The 22,970-nt window shown below is 37.5% G+C and overlaps 1 protein-coding gene across 24 annotated transcripts in view; it reads right to left on the bottom strand.

Moving 5' to 3' along the window:
- Window positions 1-22,970, bottom strand: part of PTPRD (protein tyrosine phosphatase receptor type D) — a 1,402,037-nt gene that overhangs the window by 777,543 nt on the left and 601,524 nt on the right. For all 24 annotated transcript variants that reach the window (XR_014576765.1, XR_014576766.1, XR_014576767.1 and 21 more), the window contains one exon: window positions 6,304-6,339. The gene's annotated coding sequence lies outside the window, so the exon portion shown is untranslated. The remainder of the gene's footprint in view (window positions 1-6,303; window positions 6,340-22,970) is intronic.

Below are 22,970 nucleotides of genomic sequence, written 5' to 3'. Positions count from 1 at the left end.
TAAAAAAAAATAGATTGTGGAAGGTCAAAAACAGACTTCTGGAAAACAATTGCCGTTTATATATACCTGTACTCAGTGTAAAATGTCAGACAAACTCTTCCAGTAAATTTCATTTCCCTTCCTTTACTGAATAGCTGCACCTGGAAAGAATGTTATGCTTCTAGATGGATTACTGTTGTATGTTGAGTATAACAAGGCTATACTAATACTAATACCATAATAGCAGACCATTAAACTATACGAGATCTCCAGCATCACTGAATCTAATTCACTTCTGCTCTAAGGACTTATATTACACATTAGCCCTCAATTAATTAGTACACATAATGTACGGTGATATCCAAATTATCAGGTTGCTCACACGGGATTCATGAATGCATCCTGCTTCTTTTACAGTACTGCAAAATAAATTAATAATCTAAGTTGTAGGGATTCATGACAGGAACAACACTTAAGAAATACTTTCTGATGATTTCTTCTATGTGAGCATCTTTTTAGACAAGTTTTCTGTAGAATTTATTTTATTTTCCAGAGAAACTTTGCCCAAAATTCTACAAGTCAATCCCTTTGAGATGAATTGATTAAGGTAATGAAATCACTTAAAAGCATGGATAATACTTGTTTTTCTGATGTTAAAGTTGACAGGTGGCCAAACACGTCTCAATGCATGTTATATTCATAAACTTCAAAACAAAGAAGTGTTAACTAATGCAAAGTACTAAATCTTACCATTTGAGGGACCTCAACTACAATGAAATTAGCAGAACCTCAACTGCAATGAAATCAGTAGAAGAAATGAGGGAGATTTTTTTTATGAAAATGCCACTTATTTATGAAAGTAAATGGACAATTTCTCAATAGTCATTAGTATATCAGCTAGAAAGTGTATTTTTACTTTTTTGAACACTAACAAGACATGAAAGAACAACAAAAACATTTATTTTTTAATGTTCTGAAAAACTTTTTAAATAGACGTCGGTGGCATTTATTTGATCTTCTCCATCACATGAAGCCAAACCAAATTACTGTCCAGATTAAGTGAAACAGTAAGCATATGTGTATTCACAAAGCATTAGTAAATGCGTCAAGCACTTTTGGTTCATTAAGGTCAACGAGATCACTCATGCTTAAAGCTTTGAATATGCTTAAATATTTTGCTAGGTTATGGATAAATACAAAAGAGATTTCAGTAAGTATAAACATACTTTAACCTTAAGCAATGAAAGAAAATCAGAGGAGAACTGGAAATAGGAAATAATCTTGGATCAAATTTATTAAAATGATGGAAAAAACCAAGCGGTAGCTAGACTTTGATTTCAAAAGGTACACTTTGAGAAATTAGGGAAATAACAATTTGAAAGAAGTAGAACCTTGGATCTCTTTAAATCAAAGTATAAAATCCAAATTACACTAGATGTCTAACATTCGTGTATGAAAAAGATGTACCATTTTTCTGATGAAACCAGATTGTCTTCCATTTTACATTTTTTTTTCTCTAGTGTATAATCCTCTAATATAGAGACATTTTCACCCATTCATATTAGCCATCAAAACACTTTCCCTCATTACATTCCTATTCTTTGCCACATGACTTAGAAACTTAATGAAAACTTGTTTCCTATGGAGTTAGGTAATATCAAGTCCTGATTTGTTCTGTAGCCATTAGTCACCCTTCTACTTTCTCTTTACACATTTAGATTCTGCATTTTGATCTTGCTAGGTCTCAGCTGTTGCCCTTTAGTGACTTTTTCAGATATGATCGAACAAAACGGACCTTTGACATTTATCTAACCTTGAGATTTAACACCATGCTTTTGACAAAAAGTTCTGAATTTGAGTGATACAAATATTCTCAGCAAAGATAAAGTGTAATGTCCTCTTAAATGGATTTATTAAGAATTAGTATAATTCATCTGTGCTATCATCATTACATTATTTTGAAAAAAATTAATAATGGTAACAGAAGTGTGTGAGTTATTTTGACTTTTCTGAATCAATTTATAAAATATTCTTTATTCTCTGTATTCTTTTATTATTTTTTTTAATTGCAGAGGACAAAGGATTGATCATCAGTTGTGCCTTTTCTTTTGTGACTACGCATCATGTATCGCTTTTAGATGCAATTCAACTTTTAGAAGTTAATGTTCTGTTAACTCCCATTTATCATCATATTTTACAGTATTAGGTATTAAATACTAATTTCAAATAAATGATTTCCATCTCAGAAAGAGATTACTAATTAAATAAGGTTCTTTTACAGTAAGATGGAGTTTGCAGTCTTATAAAAGTGTGATATTTAGATGTTGTAACATTTTCTTATAGAGCTACTTGACATTTGTAAAAAGAAGAAGAAAGGTTAATGGAAAAGGATTTTTAAATGGAAACAGTATAAAGCGAAAGACATTTTGGTCAGGAACCCTTGCTATAAAATATTATCGCTGGTACATCTTCATCTTTATTGAAAGAAAAAAAATGAAAAAGAAGGAAAGAAGGAAGGAAGGAAGGAAGGAAGAAAGAGAAAGAAAGAAAGAAAGAAAGAAAGAAAGAAAGAAAGAAAGAAAGAAAGAAAGAAAGAAAGAAAGAAAGAAAGAAAGAAAGAAAGAAAGAAAGAAAGAGAGAAAGAGAGAAAGAAAGAAAGAAAAAGAAAAAAAGAGAAAGAAAAAGAAAGACAGAAAAAGGAGAAACCTCTAAGCAAAACTTTAAAGTTACTAAAAAGTTACTACAAGCTGAGCAGACTGACACAATGCTGAGAAGTGAACTATTAAAATGTGGACTTCTGCATTTGACACTTCCCCCAAATGTCTCAGCACATCTACAGACTGTTCTCAAAGTAACGTGGTTCTATTACGTGAATTCCATGTATTTCATTCAATTGTACTACTAGACTATGTGTCTTTGCACGTATGGAGGGTTTTTTTCTTTGATTACCTCTTCAGCATTATACAACATGACAATTTTAACTGGTTTGAAGACTCAAGGCTAAGGAACAAAGTGTTGAATAAAACAAAGAGAAGTATGATTTTAATGATATCTTTAAAATATATGTATCATAAAAACATTAGCTTTTAAAAATATTCAGTCTTTTTACTGAAAAAGAACCCACAACATTTATTTTCAGAGTTGAAAAATATATTTGGTATATAGAATTGAGGTTTATGAGTGAACGTATTATATGAGTTAAGACTTTCATATCATCCCTTTTCGCTATCAATTAATCTACTAAGTCTTTTTTTAAAAAAAAAGCTTGAATATACTGACATCTACAGCAATCATTTTGTGACTTTGTGGTAGAGCTATAAATACCTATGTACCAAGGGGGAAGAGAGCAACTATTTGCAGGAACCGAGGACTATTGCACATCTCCAATCACCCACAATGTCAACATTCATACAGTAAAATGGATGATGATAAAAAAACATACACCTGAGGGGAACACATTATCTAAGGCTAACATAAGCGGCATAAATACTTCATTACCATGGAAATTGTGCACGCTACATGACAGCAGAGAAAGTCAGTTGAGGCAGACCATTTTAATTTTTATTGATAATATGATCACAGGTGTGTTTTTAATCATTTCGCTACTTTAGGTTTCTCATCAACTGTCACTAATAATTTCTTATGAAAAGCACAGTGCCCCTGTGACATTACAAATACAACGCAGAGTTACTAATAATGCTAGATGACATGAAAGATACCCTCTCTATTGTCAGATCACAACTTGAGAAAGTCTGTTTTTCTACTGTACTCAGCCTCTCATGAGGTCCTCCTCAAAGGTCACTCAGCCTCTCCAGGATGTCCTTGCATTTTATGCAAAGTGTGGCTTACATAATGAATGTACACACAAACTTTTACAATGTTCTTGCAAAGAAACAGTGAATTCTGGGTGAAGATGGGATAGCAAAGAAGCAGAACAGCATTCAGTAGGAGCCTGACACCTGTAAGGCCAAAAAGCTCATATCATGTAGGGATGTATCATTAAACTAAAAACCAGGACTGTATTGATATAGCTTCTATGTGTGAAAGGTGTCCTGATGCTTGTTACTAAACTGTATGTATACTAAACTGTATGCGTTTACCACATTTTTTTTTTTTGCTTTTTGTTGTAAAAGCCACCTTCACACTAGCGTAGTATGAATCTGATAATTAAATCTAAGCACCATTGTAGTAATTTAAGAAAAATGGAAGGAAAATGACTAGAATAAGTAGCCTTCCTTGTAGTTACATGTGGAACTCAGTAGCAGATGTAGTGATAATGAAAGATAGCATGCTAGTATAATTTTTCCTTTCTTAAAATATTTCACTTTAATTTGACAGTTATGAAAAAGAGAACAGCAGGACTTGAACAGTTCAATTTCAGACTAAGTATTTTTGATGTTCTGAAAATTATTTCCTGTGAAAGAAGGATGAATAGAAGGAATCTACTCTCTTCAGCTTTCTATTTGCTTAGCACAGGTGTGACCAAAACTACCAACACGGTGAACAGAAAGGATAAAATCTTGGCTTCTCTGAAGTAAAAGGCAAATCTCCCATTGACTTTAGTGGGTCAGCATATTTCTAAAACTGTGTTTAAAAACACAGCTGCCAGAGTGTGAGACACCAGGTCCTCTGATATGAGATGAAGGCAGATTGGATGTACACGGTAGTCAGAGCAGAACACTGAACACTGTTGTTTCATGGAAAAGTTAGTATGATGTAAAGTGTAGAGATTTTCCAACTAAAAACAATGGACAATTTGTTTCTTTAATTTGGCATTGTCTCATAAACAAAAGATAAGAGGATGAAGAATTACAGTTTGTAAACACTAGAGCCAAACAATAATCATTGTTTGCTAATAAACTACAACGAAAGTGGATTCATCCAAACCAGAAGTTGTACTTCAGCAATAAATATCTAGAAGGGTACTGTATATTAATAACAATTGTTATTCTGGCTCTTTGAATATTAGTTTCTGCTTTTGTTGTTTTTGGATGGAAAGCAATGGGAAAATATTTCTTCAACAGGTTGAAACAAGTCAGCCTCTCAACAACACACTTCTGCCATACCTCAAATTCCAGAGATTTCCAATTTATCAAGATATATCACCTAGATTGACAAATAAAGGCAGAAGACTAAATGTTAAAACTACATCTATCATTATAAAAATTTTAATTTTTAGTTTGAATGCCACTTACATGAAGTATTACATCAAGATAGACAATCTTTCTATTTTTTCCTTCATATTTATTGCTCTGAGAGACTTTCTCCATTTATTTCTTTCTCCATTTCAGCTAGGTAATTCTGGTGATATCGGTACTAGAAGCTCCATAGAATGGCATGGTTTTGGGCAGCTATAAAGGGTAGGCCTTCTGTACTGCATGCCTTTGTCTGAGCTGTTGAAACATGCATTTCAGACATATGAATGCTACAGCTGATCCATATTCTACAGTAATTACAGTCTCAAAATAAATTGGAACATGGCAGTACATGACTTAAGAATCCTCTGGCAGTACAAAGATAGACAATTGCTGTGCATATCTTTGCGTAAGCCCTTTAAGACAGTCTCTGAGATTCCATTATGTAAGTAGCAAAAGATCATCTTTCAAACTCCTTTTTTAATTCCAAATATAATAGTTGCATGTTTTGTGGCTGATTGGAGTTATTTGAGTTTGCCAATATCTTTGAGGCACAGGCAGGGTAAGGAGATAAGAAACAATACACAAGCAAAAAATTTGCTCTTCCATACTTACAGAAAAGAGATTCAGCTGATGAAATTCAGCTGGTTGGCTATTAGAGGGTCGCTATCTCTATATTATTATTATTATTATTTTTAATCAAATCTGTGATATCCTACCCATTCTCAGCTCCAACATTTCATCGTTACCAGGACCTACCAGTCTAGTGCAGTTCACAATGTGTGACCAAAAAAAAGAGGCATATATTCTCTTTTCCTTACATTTAGAACTTCTTACGTTCCCTGGAGATCACCCTTGTGGAAGAGCTGGAATGAATAAGGTTAAATCACATACTATAAATAATACAAGATTAATCTTAAATGCTAGTATTTGTTCATTCAGAGATCAGCCTCTATAACAAATATAACCTGTCAAAATCAAGCTTATGAAGATGTGATTCTGTGATATAGTTTTCCAAAACCTTGAATATTATACTGAAAGCAAACAACCAAACTTAAAAAAAAAAAACAAAAAAAAAATGCAACTCCCTGATCATCCCTCCCTCTGCCCCCCCCATGAGATCCCAAAGTAACTGAGGTTCATTTAACAGTTATAATCAATACAGCTGTCATAGCAAAAATCAAAATACCTTGTATGCCCCAGCTTTTTTGCAGACCAACAGAACCTGCAATGTAAGAAAAAAAAAAAAAGTCTGCAAAATTAGATACTGAGTACATATATATATGCAAAGTATTTTTTAGAACTTCGTGTGTTTTCTGACAGTGTAAACATATATTCATGTTCTGAAAAAATAAAATAAAAAACATTCACAAAGTATATATAGTAAATAATATGTTGTTGAATGTTTTAGCAGTCTGACTGCTTTGTTCTTCATTTTGTGATATGTTTGAAATGACTACTGTATGAAGTAAATGTCTTGAGTTTTCCCTATCTTAAATGGAAAAAGTATCTTCCCCCAAAAAAAGCATAAGTGACAACATAAGTGACAACAAGGTCTCATATCTATAGAGATTATATTTTTTCATTATTTCTGTTACCTAGACCATTCTTAATCACAGACCCAAACCTCTCTGCACTGGGTTCAGGGGGAGAACAGGAGGAAAACAGAGATGAAGATCTCAAAAAATAAGGAAAAACCAATTTCCTTACGACAAAAACCTCACATTCTGCTTTCATCTTTCATAAAGTGGGCTTATATTAATATTTCCAGATTTTTATTTTTTGTTTTCAGATCAAATGATATACAAATTCATTCTATGTGTAAGAAATTAAACTTTCCAAACTTTGAGCAAATATGAAGACAAGACTAGTAAATATAGCATTCAAAACTATGTTTTCATATCAGTACCTTTCAGAGGGCTACACTGTTTAATTTCCTCTTTCTAATTTTAACAAAGACAATACCTGTATTAAGAAAACAAAACAACCACCACCACCAAAAAATAAAAACAAACAAAAAAACCCCACAACCAACCAACTAAAAAAAAACAAAAACACCAAAACTTTCTTGAACCTGAAATTGTAGCATCAGCAATAAGATGCTTCTCTTTACTGAAGGAAACTGAATTGCCTACAGCAGGACTCATTATGACCTCGAATCAGTGATCACATATTTCCTATACAGGACACTAACCATATCATAATCTAAAACAACAAGGTACTATATCCCTTATTTATTTCCCATTAAGTAGCAATACAGAGAATAGCTAAAGCCTTTTCAAGAGTAAAGTATATAAAAACTGCAAGGAATTCACACTACTATAAAACAAAGTGTATGACAACTACTTATAAAAATAAAAGTGCGAGGATCTGCCTTAGTACAATAAAATTAGCATAGGTGATCCTGCATTTGTACTTTCACCTCCCTGCATGAGACCAAAGGAAATATCTCCTAAAACATATTGTAGTTTGCAAAATATACTGCAGATGTGCAAAGAAAATACTAGACGTTTTGCAGGTTAACGAATTAGACTACGGAAATAGAATCATAGAATCATAGAATGTCCCAAGTTGGAAGGGACCTATAAGGATCATCAAGTCCAACTCTTGGCACCACGCAGGTCTACCCCAAAATTCAGACCATGTGACATAGCGCACAGTCCAAACGCTTCTTAAACTCTGACAGGCTCGGTGCAGTGACTATTTCCCTGGGGAGCCTGTTCCAGTGTGAGACAACTGTCTCAGTGAAGAACCTCTTCTTGATGTCTAGCCTAAACCTCCCCTGCCTCAGCTTGACACCATTCTCATGGGTCCTATCACTGGTCACTACAGAAGATAGATTGGTGCCTTCCCCTGCACTCCCCCTCCCATTCCCGCAGGTCCTGTCACTGGTGATAACGGAGAATAGGTCACATGCCTCTCCACTCCCCCTTGCAAGGAAGTTGTAGACTGCGTTGAGGTCCCCCCTCAGCCTCCTTTTCTCCAGGCTGAACAGGCCCAGGGACCTCAGCCGCTCCTCATATGTCTTCCCCTCTAGGCCCTTCACCCTCTTTGTAGCCCTTCTCTGGTCACTCTCCAACAGTTTTACGTCCTTTTTGTACTGTGGTGCCCAGAACTGCACACAGTACCTGAGGTGAGGCCACACCAGCACAGAGTAGAATGGGACAATCACTTCCCTCGACCAACTAGCAATGTCAAGTAAAGAATACTATTCTCTAGAATATTCATTGGAAAATACAAATCAAAAGTGTTTCATATTTAATAAATAACATTATATTTCAATAAATAAATAAACAAATAAAAATGTAGTCATTGTCCCCTCTCCAGGCAATTTCAATTTCAGTTTAACGATACCGTTAGCATAATTATCAGAATGGCCAGTTTTAAGTGAGAGGACAAAAAAACGAGGAGTGAATGCAAGGAATAAATCTTATCACAGTACCAGGAGTCTAAATAAAAACAGGGTTTGCAGAGTTATGATTATGATACAATTATGATTTTTCCATAGACTATTTAAACGTCTTATTCCTCACCTAGGAAACCAAAAGAAACTTAGTATTTGAGGCAGGACAGAAGAGTACCAGCAATACAGACACAAAGATCTTGAAAGATTTACAGTCCTTGCAAGCCCTTTGTTCATGGACGGTGTTGGATTGCTTTGACTATCAGTAACAGAGAACTGCTCTCTCCTTTAGAAAACAGGACAAAAAATAAAGTGTGACTATACAAGGAGAAAGGAGAGGCTCTGTATAAAATCACAGAATCATTTAGGTTTGAAAATACTTTCAAGAATATCAAGTTCAGCCATCAACCTGACTTACTAGTGACCTTTAGAGGTCTTCATAGTGGATGCTCATGTTAAATGCTGCTTTGTGGAAAGACTTCAAGGATACTCATAAATCGTTAGTTGATATACATTACTTTCATGTGCACACACACATATCACAGACAATTGTGATATACTACTCTGAGTAAGTATCTGAATGCATGTAAAATGTATGCAGAGCCAGAGCCAAAAAGATTTTCAGTGGCTTTGGTAACAAAGTACAGTACATATCCAACAGGGAGAGAATGAACCACAAATCTCATAATGTATATTTGTATTAGTTATGAAAGTGATTTTCTCATGCAGGCCCGTACAGGAACATACTGGCAAAGAAAAAGAAGGCTTCTGGAAGGAAAAAGCCTTGAGTAAGTGACACTTCATTGAACAGTCTGTGGGAAATCACAACTCCACAACATCTGTTTCAACCCTTCAAATAAAATTAACTTAAATTAAGTACATAAATAACTTACTATGCACATATCAACATAATCAATAAGCAACAGAATCGTAATCACAACTGCCATTAAGATTTGTAGTGAAAGATAAGAATAAAGAGATAATTGCAATCAGAAAACATGCTGAGTAGAAATAAATTAGAGTGGATTTTAAACAGTGTTAAATAATAGAGATGTCGCGCAAATAACATTCAACAACATTTGACTGTACGATATGCATCAAGGACAGGTAACCTAGGAGGAATACAGAGAAATTGTACAGTCAGGGATCAGGTTAGGCTGTGCTTGCATCCCAGAAGGCCATTTGCAACCCAGGGTGCATCAAAAGAGGAGTGGACATCAGGTTGACGGAGGAGATTTTCCCCTCTGCTCTGCCCTTGTGAGGCCTAACTTGGAGTACTGCATGCAGGTCTGGAGGCCCCAGCCCAAGAAGGATGTTGATTTGTTAGAATGGTCCAGAGGAGGGCTACAAAGATGATCAGAGGGCTGGAGCACCTCTCCTATGAAGAAAAGCTGAGAGATCTGGGGCTGTTCAGTCTACAGAAGAGAAGGCTCTTGGGTGACCTCATTGTGGCTTTTCAGTACTTAAAGGGGACATAAAAAAGATGAAGAGTGACTTTTTGCTCAATCAGATAATAATGGGACAAGGGGGGATGGTTTTAAACTAAAAAGGGGAGATTTAGATTAGATTTTAGGAGGAAATTCTTCACTCAGAGGGTGGTGAGGCACTGGAACAGGTTGCTCAGAGAGGCTGTGGATGTCCCATCCCTGGAGGTGTTTAACACCAGGTTAGATGAGGCCCTGAGCAACCTGATCTAGTGAGTGGCATCCCTGCCTATGGCAGGTGGGTTGGAACTAAATGATCTTCAATGTCTCTTCCAACCCAAGCCATTCTATTATTCTACGAAAGCTAAAACTCTGTTTGAATTAAATTTGGTCAGGGATATCAAGGGCAGCAAGAAAGGCTTATATGGGTACTTCAGTGATAAAAAGAAGACTGGGGAAATTGTGGGCCTTTTCCATAAGGAAATGGGAGACCTAGCTATCCAGGATATGGAGAAAGCTGAGGTATTCAATGACATTTTTGCTTCAGTCTTCTCCAGCAAGAGGTCTAGCTATGCAGCCAAAGTCCCAGAAGGCAAAGGCAGGGACTGGCAGAATGAAGAACTGCCCAGCGTAGGAGAAGATCATGTCTTAGACCATCCAAGGAACCTGAACAGTATGTAAGTCCTTGGGACCAGATGACATACATCCATGGGTCCTGAGGAACTGGTGTGTGAAGTTGCTAAAGCACTATCTGTCAAATTTGATAAGTCATAGCAGTGTGGTGAAGTTCCCACTGAACGGAAGAGGGGGAAACATAAACTTTAAGGAAATAATAAAGGAAGACACTGGGAACTACAGGCCAGTCAGTCTCACCTCCGTGAGATCATGGAGCAGATCCTCCTGGAAACTATGCTAAGGCACATAGAAGATAAGGAGGTGTTTGGTGACAGCCACCGTGACTTCACTAAGAGTAGATCATGCCTGACAAGTCTGATGACCCAGCGATCTTGCTTGACACAGAGGTGAGACTGACTGTCCTGTAGTTTCCAGGGTCTTTTTTTTTTTTTTTTTTTTTTAAGAATGCAGATTATATTTCCCCTCTTCAAGTCATTCTTTGCTTATCTTTTTCCTGTTCTTTACCCTGGCCCCATCTTTGCTGAGGGAATCAATTCCCACTTTTCTTTATCTCCTGCACTCTCTCATCTTACTGTTGATTTTGTTCACTCTCTGTGGCCTCCTATCTTTTCCCTGCTCCAGACAATGCTACACGCCCATCTTTTATTCCTGTCCCACAGAATTATAATCTACATTTTTTAGTCTTCTGTATCTCTGAAATCACAAGGTTGTCATTGGTGCTATTTAATTCCCTGTTTTTCTCAATATTCACAAATGTCTTTTCTTGAATTTCTTCTGTATTTCAACTCTACACTGTCTTTCACTAGGATACCAACTGAGAGTAATAAAGAAAAAGATTCTGATGGAAATGAACCATTGCCAGTAGTCAAACATTGTACTAAAAACAGAGAAAGTGTGCAGCCTTTCACTTCCTTTCCTACCCAGCCCAAATTCTGGTTTCCTCAGTTTTCTGTTCTTGTGTTACAGTGACAGAGGAAGACTATATTAAGTATCTGGCTTATTCTGATTTATATGCATCTCAACACCAAGATGAGATAAGTATATGCCAAACTACACAGACAGTTCTTTGTTGAGTTCTTTACCTTTCCCAAAATTATAAGACTCAAGTCAATAGTAAAATATCATTTCAACAAAGTACTTCTGCTCTCCAGAAGTTACCTCTAATATCAGCAATATGTTCTTTCTGCACCCTAAATTCTTAAAACAGCTCAGGAAATTCTGATTCCAAGAGAAAACAGGACAGGTTCCTCTAACGATTTCTGATTGAGAAGATAGTGACTTGCGACCTAAACAACTGGGGAGAAATTCTGCCCCTGATGACTTATTGGCCAGGAACTCTAATGACTTCAGTATAAAACATGCCTGAGCATCCTAAGGCACAATTTGATTCCAACTGATTCTGTGTTTACTGAGACTGAAGATTACTCCAGGGAAGATGTTGTCTGTGCCACAGGGAAAGTAATTATGTTTGAAAAAGGTGTTGATAGATCAAGAATAAATAAGCAAAGAATCATACATGTATTCAAGTAAAGAGCTTAAGCAAATGTAAACATATACATGCATTGTTCAAGTGTCAAAACTACAACGTGTGCTATAATCAACCCATATTCTATTGCCACTAATATGGCATGTTTTAGAAACTGGTCGAAGATCCTAGTCACCTAGTTCTCCTCTTAGGTTGCCCCATTCTAGTCTTAGATCACCCCAGCTATAGATATACAAACAACTTCCAGGTGACCTCACTATGGAAAAGAACAAGAGAAGAGAGAGGAAGACAGAGGAATGGAACAACATAAAAAATGTGAATACGACAATTATCTATAGCATCACATCATCTGAGACAAATATAGACTTAACATACTTCATGAAAGTAGAAATGATTTGCTTGAAATTTGGTATTAACTTAAACAGACAAGAAACATATTGGTAAATTGTTATTTCTGTGAATAAGAAAATATTTCTGTGAAGGGCTTGGGGGGGGGACGGAATATAATGACTTAATATAATGACTTTTATCTTAACTTATATTATCTTATCTTTTTTAACTTTTGCTCACTTGGTTCAGAATTTTGATCCCAACTGTCAAGCAACATCCCTCAGATACACTATGAAAGCCATTGATTGCAATCAACCAATCACAAGGTCAGAATTTTCATTGATGTATAAGGCAAAAGACATTTTCTTCAGAAGTTCCAAAGCAAATTCAGTAGCAGCAGAGTCAGAACAGAAATATTGCTGTATGGAATTAAGAGGCCACAAATTAAAGAAGCAGGGTGAGCATAGGGTTTCAAAGTGATCAGAGGGTAACACACAGAAGTATGAAATAAATATGAGATCCTTTACTTAACGCCCTTTTTCTTTAATCAGGAAAATCTGTCCTATGTTTTATTTTGCACCATGTTGTCCTGGTTTCAGCTGAGACAGAGTTAATTTTCTTCATAGCAGTTGGTGTTATGCTCTGTTTTGGATTTTGAATGAAAATAATGTTGATAACACACTGATGTGTTAGTTGTTATTGAGCAGTGCTTACACAAAGTCAAAGACTTCCTGGCTTCTGATGCTGCCCTGCCAGTGAGGATTCTGGGAGTACACAAGGAGCTGGGAGGGGACACAGCCAAGGCGGCTGACCCATGTGGCTAAAAGTATATTCCATATTATATGACATCATGCTCAGCAATAAAACTGTGGGGAGTTAGCTGAAGAGGGGGTGAGGGTGGTGGGGAGTGGGAAAGGGGGGCTGTTGTTGCTCGGGGATTAGTTGTCTGGTGGTGAGTGAGATTGTGTACATCACTTGTTTTTTGTTGTTGTTTTTGTTATTGTACCGTTCTTATCTCAACCAACAAGATTTACCTTATTTTGATTCTCTCCTCCATCCCACTGCAAGGGAGTGAATGAGTAGACATATCGTATTTAGCTGCCTGCCAGGTTAAACCACAACATATACACATGCCCCAAATAGTAGTTTTTTAGAAAATATGTGAACTGTTGTTGATGTGAGAATTAAAGTTCTTTCAGATATGGGTCAGAGTTACACTGCTCTGCCAGGCTGCTGTGCTAAGTATACTTTCTTCTGTTTTGGCACTGAGTGGTCTTATAAATGTTTTTCTGCTGCTGATCCCTGGAGGTCTTTAAAGACATTTAGATTTAAAGCTTAGTGATATGGTTTAGTGGAGGACTTGTTAGAGTTAGGTCAGAGGTTGGACTAGATGATCTTGGAGGTCTCTTCCAACCTAGATGATTCTGTGATTCTGTGATGCTCACTAGTAACGAAAAGTCAGATCACTGAGGAATCAAGCTTTTTATAATGTTTTCCCTTTTATGTAAATAAACAGAAAAACTTAGTGCATTGTGATGGGTGTAGATCTCAAGGTGTTGGCAGCAAAAAGACATCAAGAGGGGCCTTTATGAGAAGAGGCCAGTGGCTGCTGTTTCCAAATGGCTCCAACAGACTAACTACTGGCCAAAGGCTGATCCCAATTGCCAAGCTGGTAATGCATCTGTGATAGTGTATTTAAGAAAGGGTAAAAAATGCTGCACAGCTGTTGCAAGAGAGTGAAGTAAAATGTGAGGAACAATTCTGCAGGCAGGAAGGTCAGAGAAGAAGGAGGACTAGGGGATATTCCGAGTACCAGAGCAGAGATTCCCTTTCAGCCTGTGGAGAGCAACTTATGTAAAAGCAGCTTTTCTGGTAGGAACTGTGGCCTCTCTGGGATCTGTGCTGGAGAAGGGGAAAAGTGTGAGAAAGAAGGAGCAGCAGAGAAGAACTGTTACGTACTGACCCTGGTCTGTTTTAAGATATTAAATCTTAATCAATTTTAATCTTCATTAATGACATAGACAGTGGGATCAAGTGCACCCTCAGCAAATTTTCAGTTGACACCAAGCTGAGTGGTGCAGTTGATACAACAGAAGGAAGGGATGCCATCCAAAGGGACCTGGAAGGCTTAAGGAGTGGGCCCGTGTGAACCTAATGAGGTTCATGAGTCCAAGTGCAAGGTCCTGCAGCTGGTTTGGGGCAATCCCATACATAAAAACAGACTGGGACAAGAACTCATTGAGAGCTGCCCTGCAGAGAAGGACTTGAGGGTTCTGGTGGATGAAAAGCTCGAAAAGACCCAGGAGTATGCAAAAAGGCCAACTGCATTCTGGGCTGCATCAACAGAGGCATGGCCAGCAGGTCAAGGGAGGTGATTACCCCTTCTTCTCTGCCCTTGAGAGGCCCCACTTGGAGTACTTGCTCCAGATCTGGGACCCCAAGAACAAGAAGGACATAGACCTGTTAGAGCAGGTCCAGAGGAGGGACAAAGGATGATCAGAGGGCTGGAGCACCTCTCCTATGAAGAAAGGCTGAGAGAGTTGGAGATGTTCAGTCTCGAGACAAAAAGGTTCTGGAGACATCTCATTGCTACCTTTCAGTACCTAAACGGGGCTTATGAAAAAGATGGAGAGTGACATTTTTGCGCAGGCAAATAGTGATGGGACAAGAAGGAATGGTTTTAAACTACAAGAAGGGAGATTTAGATTAGATGTTAGGAGGAAATTCTTTACTCAGAGGGTGGTGAGGCACTGGAACAGGTTGCCCAGAGAGGTTGTGGATGCCCCATCCCTGGTGGTGTTCAACACCAGGTTGGATGAGGCCCTGGGCAACCTGATCTTGTGGATGGCATCTCTGATCATGGCAGGGAGGTTGGAATTAGATGAACTTTAAGGTCTTCCAACCCAATCCATTCTATGATTCTATGACATGATTCTAACCTCCATTTCCCTGTGCCACTCAAGAGGAGGAGATAGAAGATTCTGGAGTGAAGGACTGATGTTGAAACTGGGGAGGAAAGGGGGGGCAGGGGGAAGGTATTTTTATTTTTTTGTTTCTCATCATCCCAGTTCATTTTTAATAAAATTAATTTTTGGCAATAAATTAATTTTATTTTCCCCAAGTGAAATCTATTTTGTCCATAACAATAACCAGCAAGTGATCTCCCTGTTTTTGTCTTGTGCCATGAGCTTTTCCATCTTATTTTCTCACTCTGTTGAGGAGGGGGAGTAACTAGCTGCGTGCGGTTCTATCAGCTGATGAATGTCAACCCAGAACATACTCAAATAATTATGTGGGCAGTTATATGCAATTATATGGGTTTCATCAATGCATCTTCCATAGGCACCAATATTTCTCAGAGCGGAGAAAACCTGGAAGTGTGAGCTACCTTTTAAATCTTAAACTTTCTAGGTAAAATTTCCTAATATGGCAGTAATTCTTGCTCAAAATGGCTGTCAGATAGAAAAAAAAATAAAAAATAAAAAAGACAGGTTGTAGCTCTCAATCAGACAATATCTATAAAAAAAAAATCACATCTTCCATTAGATAAGAGTATGCAATTCCAACTGTAATGAATAAACCATTACCTACTGACTTATAAAAGCTTTATTGTTATATTATTGATGAACAGCTGTACAACCTGCCCTTTGATCCAAAGGGGACCTTGTCCCTTATTCTCACCCTCCCAGAACACACACCCTGAGATATACATATGTGTGGTCAAGAATAGGACGCTGTAGCATTTTTAAGGTGACCACTTCTGTAGAAGTCTTGAAATGCTATGTTGAAATGTATGGAAGTTCTTTGGTTAAAAAAAGACAAAAAAAAAATGCATGTAAAGATAATACCAAACACAAACTATCTATAATGGAGATAGAATCAAACTAACAAATAAAACTAAACCAGGAATATCAGAAAATACTGCAGAACAATAGTGCCTGGTCCTGCACTTGGGGCACAACAACCCCATATGAAACACTATGGGTTTGGGGCAGAGTGTCTGGAAAGTTGTGCAAAGGAAAAAGATCTGGGGGTGTTGGTCAATGCTCACCTGAACATGAGCCAGCGATGTGCCCAGGTGGCCGAGAAGGCCAACGGCATCCTGGCTTGTATCAGGAATAGTGTAGACAGCAGGACTAGGGAGGTAATCGTCCCCCTGTACTCTGCTCTGGTGAGGCTGTGCCTCAAGTAATGTGTTCAGCTTTGGGTCCCTCACTACAAGAAGGACATCAAGGCCCTGGTTCATGTCCAGAGATGGGCTACAAAGCTGGTGAAGGGTCTGAAACACAAGTCTTACGAGGAGTGGCTGAGGGAACTAGGCTCGTTTTGTCTACAGAAGAGGAGGCTCCAGGGAGACCTTATTGCTCTCTATATCTAGAAGAAGGTGTGGGAAGCTGGGGGTCAGCCTCTTCTTGCAGATAACTAGCAATAGGACTAGAAGGAATGGCCTCAAGTTGCTTCAGGGGAGGTTCAGGTTGGAAATTAGGAGAGATTTCTTCTCAGAAAGAGTTGTCAGTCATTGGAACGGGTTGCCCAGGGAGGTGGTTGTGTCATTGTCCCTGAAGGTGTTTTAAGAAAGGTTGGACCTGGTACTTAGGTATTGGTGGTAGGGGGATGGTTGGACCAGATGATCTTGGAAGTCTTTTCCAACCTTAATGATTCTATGATGCTATGCTTCGATGATTCTACATTTATTTTTATAAAATCACAGAAACATCCTGAAATTGGCAATACCAATACAGCACAAAAATATTCGGATTTTCAAAGTAGTTAAGGCAACCTTGTTGATTTACGCAATAGCATTTTTACCTTCAGGATCCTTGGATACTCCCAAAAGTTCAGGCTAATTTTCATTTAAGCAATACATTGGACTGGGTGGGGAACATGCATAAATCTCTCTCTCAATTTCACCTGCTATAAAAAGACAACAATGCACCCTCATGCTGAATTCTTTCAAAAATGTTTAAAGTATACTTCATTGCTAAATGGGTGGATATCTGATTAGGGACAAGATACGTATTTTATTCAGGAAAATTGTGAATGGCTAAACCTAACAGTTCATCACTTGGCAGCAAGGTAATTTTAACATAGAGAAGACTTTAAGCTTTATTAATAAAAAATATATTTGCAATAATTTTAGTATCTAATTAGATAGTATCTAATAGTATTTAGTATCTAATTAAACTTTTGAAAGCTTTACTGCCAGATGACTCCCAAGATGTTGACTGGTGTTGTTTTATAAAGAAGATAGACTTGTTTTTGTTGGCAAGTTTGGAGAACAATAAAAATAAACAGATATCTAATGTTTTACCGTATACACAACTTTTCTTTTTTTTTTTTTTTTTTTTTTTTTAGTATGTTCACCATTCTGTTGCTGAAATAAGTATAAATGGCCTGTGTAATTACACTGAGTGATTTGGTTCCTAACTATTTAGAGGCCTTTAACTTAGGGAATAAGAAGAAACCTTTCACTTAAAAACAAAAAAAGGAAACAAAAAATATTTGTTTAAGTTCTGTAGACCAAAGTACTGTTTACTAATGAAATCTATATTACAAACAAAACAAAACAAAACAAACAAACAAAATAAAAAACTGAGATGAATCATTCTTTATTTGTGCTTGATTTTGAATAACATACTGACAGTAATATCAAGTATTTTTATGATAGGAATGCTATAATCCTCTAACAAAGCTGCTTACATACGCAAGGAATATGACAGGTTTACTGTATGAGATACAGTTTCTAATACATTTGCTTTTAGGTAATCTATTGCACAAATCAGTACTGGTTTCTGTCTAAAGCACTGATAATCTTCTGCTTTGTTTTCAGCAGTAAAAGTAGTCTTACTGGTGTTTTTTGTTTTTTTTTTTCCTTAGTGATCTTAATCATTAATACAAAAGTTGTTACATAGGTGCTGAGTACTGTAGAAGTACATGGGAAATTTAATGGCAAATTTAAAGAAACATATTTCTTAACAAGAAGTTGAGAAAATAAGACAAAATCCAGTCACACCAAAGCAGAAATACAAATAAACAGGGAATAATGAATTACTGCTTGCCCAATACCCATATTAGCTTACATACACAGCAACTTTCTGTAAAAGGAAAATCTCTACAATTACTCATCTAGAAAACAATTTTGCTAAATATAAAAATGATATCATAGTGCTCAATTAATTTGATTGTTCAGGGCACTATAAGTTTTTGAACTGTTTATTGAATAGGGTCAAGTGCAAATTTTCAGCTTTACTTGCCTAAAAATTAAAATAATTGGATTCTGAAGACAATATATTTCAAAGCATAGTGAATTTTAGAACAAAAACTGGAGCTTAGAAAAGTATATAGCACAATATACTGTATATTGTGATGTACAAGTAAAGTTTTAATATATGATTATCACTTTAGGACTCTTTTTTAAAGTAAATCTACTAAGTATTTTGTAGAATTGCTTTACACCCCTTAAAAACATGCTTTTTAAGGTTGTTGACATAGTCTAGGACATTTGAGATGATAAATTACTATAGATTCTATTGTATTCTTCTTATATTGTTGCTTTTAAAAATGGAAATTTAATGATCAATTATCTGTATTGTGAAATCTTACAGCATGAAATTACAATTCATTTCTTGCAGAGAGAATTGGCTGTGCATCCATATTAAATACAACAGTATAATTTGACAGATCTTAGTTGCTTATTCAGTCTGTGATAATGTAAATTATAAATCATTATGCCTTAGGATCCTGTAGCAAATAATATTGTGTATATGTCCATAAAATGAGACAGCTATTCTAGGACACATTTATGACATGAATATTCTTTTAAAGAGGATAAGTTTTGAGGCAAACAGCTTAACTTTCTGTGCATGCCAAACACATTCCATTCATTTGTGTATGGTCATGACAGACAGCCAATTATTGTTTTTAAATGTACATAGCCCTTTGGACTTCTAGGGAAACTGGTTTGATACTATTATTACTTGGTACTCCGATTGTTTGCTTGGTTAACAGCACTGTGAAAGGGCTGGAACACCTCTCCTATGAAGACAGGCTGAGGGAGTTGGGGTTGTTCAGCCTGGAGAAGAAAAGACTGAGGAGACCTTATTGCAGCCTTCCAGTACCTAAAGTGGCCTACAGGAAAGCTGGGGAGAGACTCTTTATCAGGGAGTGTAATGACAGGACAAGGATGGTTTCAAGTAGGACAAGAAATGGCTTTAAACTTTAGATTAAATATTCTGAAGAAATTATTTGCTCAAAGGGTGGTGAGGCACTGGAAAAAAGTTGCCCAGAGAAATTGTGAATGCCCCATCCCTGCAAGTGTTTAAGATTAGGTTGGATGGGGCTTTGAGCAAGTCGGTCTAGGGGAAGGTGTCCCTGCCCATGACAGGGGGGTTGGATCCTGGTGATCTTTATCATCGCTTCCAATCCAAACCATTCTATGATTTCATGACTATGAGCAGGGAACGTAAAACCCCATAAATTTATTCCTAGTTGCAGGGCAACATCTTTTTTACTGTGTATAGCATTCAGCAGGTAACTGCAGGACTAGAATGAATGTTTACAAGAATAAAACAGCAAATTCCATGTGAAAGAAGCCAAAAAATGGTTTGGAGAAAATTCATGCTTAGAGAAATCTTATCATCATTATCTCAGAGGACAAGGAAGACTGCTTTCTATTGCTAGTGACAAGTTTCCAGTATACTTCTGGACTTGCTAAAGCTATATTAACAATTAGTGTTCAAAATGTAAGTTAAAGGTAACATTAAATATTTTACTATAGGCTGCTCATACCAATTCTAGGTGTCCTTGTGGAAAATGATCTGAGTATGAATCCACAGTGCAGTCGTAGTCAAAAGGAAACTGTTTCCTGGGCTCCATTAACAAGATTGCAGAGGGCAGAATAAGGAACATAATTATGCCACTTTGCTGAACAATTCAAAGAACCAAAGAATGGATAAAGTTGGATGGCATGTCTGGAGATCTAGTCCAACTCTCTGCATAGAACAGGTTTAGCTATATCAGATTTTTCATGGCTGTGTCCAGAAAGGTTTGAATATTTCTAAAGATGGAAATTCCACAACCTCTCTTCCAGTTTTTGACAACCTTCACAGGAAAATATATATATATATATATATATACATATATATATATATATATATATATAATTTCTTATGTTAAGATGGAATTTTAGGATTATCATTTTGTGAAAATTTGCAAAAATGGAGTCTGGCTCCATCTTCTTCACACACTCCCATCAGGTTTTTATACATATGGATATGATCTCCCCAGTGATTTCTCTCATCCAGGCTGAACACTTCCATCTCTCTCAGCCTTTTAATACAGAATGATAGAACACTTTGCATTGGAAGGGACCATTAAAAATCATGTAGTCCAAGCCCCACTTCCATGGGCAGAGTCATTTTTCAATAGATGAAGTTGCTCGAGGCCCAGTCGAACCTGATTTTGAACACTTCCAATGAAGTTCCATCCACAGCTTCTATGGGCACTGGATCAGTGTCTCATTACAATCAATGTAGAAAAAAAAATGCTTTCTTTTTATCCAAACTAAATTTACCTCTTTCTGTTTAAAATTTTTGCCCCTTGTCCTGTCACTATAGGTCCTGGTATGACCAATACTCCAGTCCCTTAATGATTGATTAAAGCACAGCTGCAATATTGTGCCCAATTTTGATCCTGTAGTTCAAGAGAGACATTGAAATATCTAAGAGTCCAGCATCCACCAAGGTGCTTAAAGAGTTGGAGAACTTGACATCTGAAGACATATGGTTTGTTCAGACTGGAGAATAAAATGCCTTGATGTAAATCTAATTGCAATCATCTAGTACCTAGAAAGTAGTTAGAGAAGAAATGAAGGTACAAAGAGCAAGTTCGGGACCTCCTGATGCAATTTAACAACTACATGTCTATGGGGCCTGATAACATGCATCCCAGAACCCTGAGGGAATTGGTTAGTGTAGTTGCCAAGTCAACTCTCTGTCATATTTGAAAAATCATGGCAGTCAGGCAAAGACCCCAGTGACTGGGAAAAGGGAAACATCACTCCCATTTTTAAAAAGGAAAGAAAGAAAGACCTGGGAAACTACAGACTGGTGAGCCTCACCTCTGTGCCTGGCAAGGTCATGGAACAAATCCTACTGGAGGCAAGGCTAAGGCACATGCAGGACAAGGAAGTGATCCAAGACAGCCAACATGGCTTCAGCAAGGGCAAACCATGTCTGACCAATCTGGTGGCCTTCTATGATGGAGTGACTGCATCAGCTAACGAGGGAAGACCAACTGATGTCATACACTTCTACTTCTGTAAGGCTTTTGCAACAATCCCATAGGACATCCTAATCTCTAAATTGGAAAGATATGGATTTGAAGGGTGAACCATCCACTGGATAAGGAATTGGCTCGATGACCACACCTAGTGAGTAGTGGTCAATGGTTCTATGTTCAGGTGCAGGCCAGTGATGAGCAGTGTCCCCCAGTCCTGTCTTGGGACAGGTGCTTTTCAATATCTTCATCAATGACATAGACAGTGGGATTGAGTGCAATCTCAGCAAGTTTGCAGATGACACCAAGCTGAGTGGTGAGGTTGATACCAAAGAAGGAAGAGATGCCATTCAAAGGTACCTGGACAGGCTAGAGAAGTGGGCCCATGTAAACCTGATGAGGTTCAACAAGTGCAAGGTGCTGCACCTGGGCCGGGGCAATTCCAGACATGAGTACAGACTAGGAGAAGAATTCATTGATGGCAGGCTTCTGGAGAGACACTTGGGAGTTCTGGTGGACGAAAGGCTCAGCATGAGCCAGTAGTATGCACTTGCAGACCAGAAGACCAACTGGGTCCTGGGCTGCATCAAAAGAGGTGTGACCAGCAGGCTGAGGGAGGTGATAGTCCCCCTCTGCTCTGCCTTAGTGAGTTCTGCATTTATATTTGGGGCCTGCAGCAAAGGAAAGATATGGACCTATTAGAGTGAGTCTAGAGGATAGCTACAAAGACGATCAGAGGGCTGGAACACCTCACTTACGAAGAAAGGGTGAGAGAGCTGGCAATGTTCAGCCTGGAAAAGAGAAGGCTCCAGGGAGACCTCATTGTGGCCTATCAATACTGAAAGGGGTCTTATAAAAAGGGTGGAGAAGGACTCTTTACTTGGGTATATAATGATTGCACAAGGGGGAATGGTCTTAAACTAAAAGAGGATAGATTTAGATGGGACATTAGGAGGAAATTCTTCACTGTAAGGGTAGTGAGGCACTAGAACAGGTTGTTAAGAGAAGTTGTGGATGCCTCATCCCTGGAGGTGTTCCATCCAGGCTGGATGGAACCTTGGCTAACCTGATCTAGTGGGTGGCACCCCTGCCTATGAGAGGGGGGTTGGAGTTAGATGATCTTTAAGGTCTCTTCCAACCCAAGCCATTCTATGATTCTATGACACTTTCTTCACAAGATACAGGACAAGTGTTAATGGGAAAAGAAAAGAAAAAAAAAAAAAAAAGGAAAAAAAAAAGCCTTTACTGGAAAAGCAATTAAGTATTGGAATAGGTTGCACAGGGGAGAAAAATCCCTTCGC

The sequence above is a fragment of the Anser anser genome (genome assembly GCF_964211835.1).
Source record: "Anser anser genome assembly, chromosome: Z".
NCBI lineage: Eukaryota > Metazoa > Chordata > Aves > Anseriformes > Anatidae > Anser > Anser anser.
This window is presented reverse-complemented; position numbering and strand designations above follow the sequence as displayed.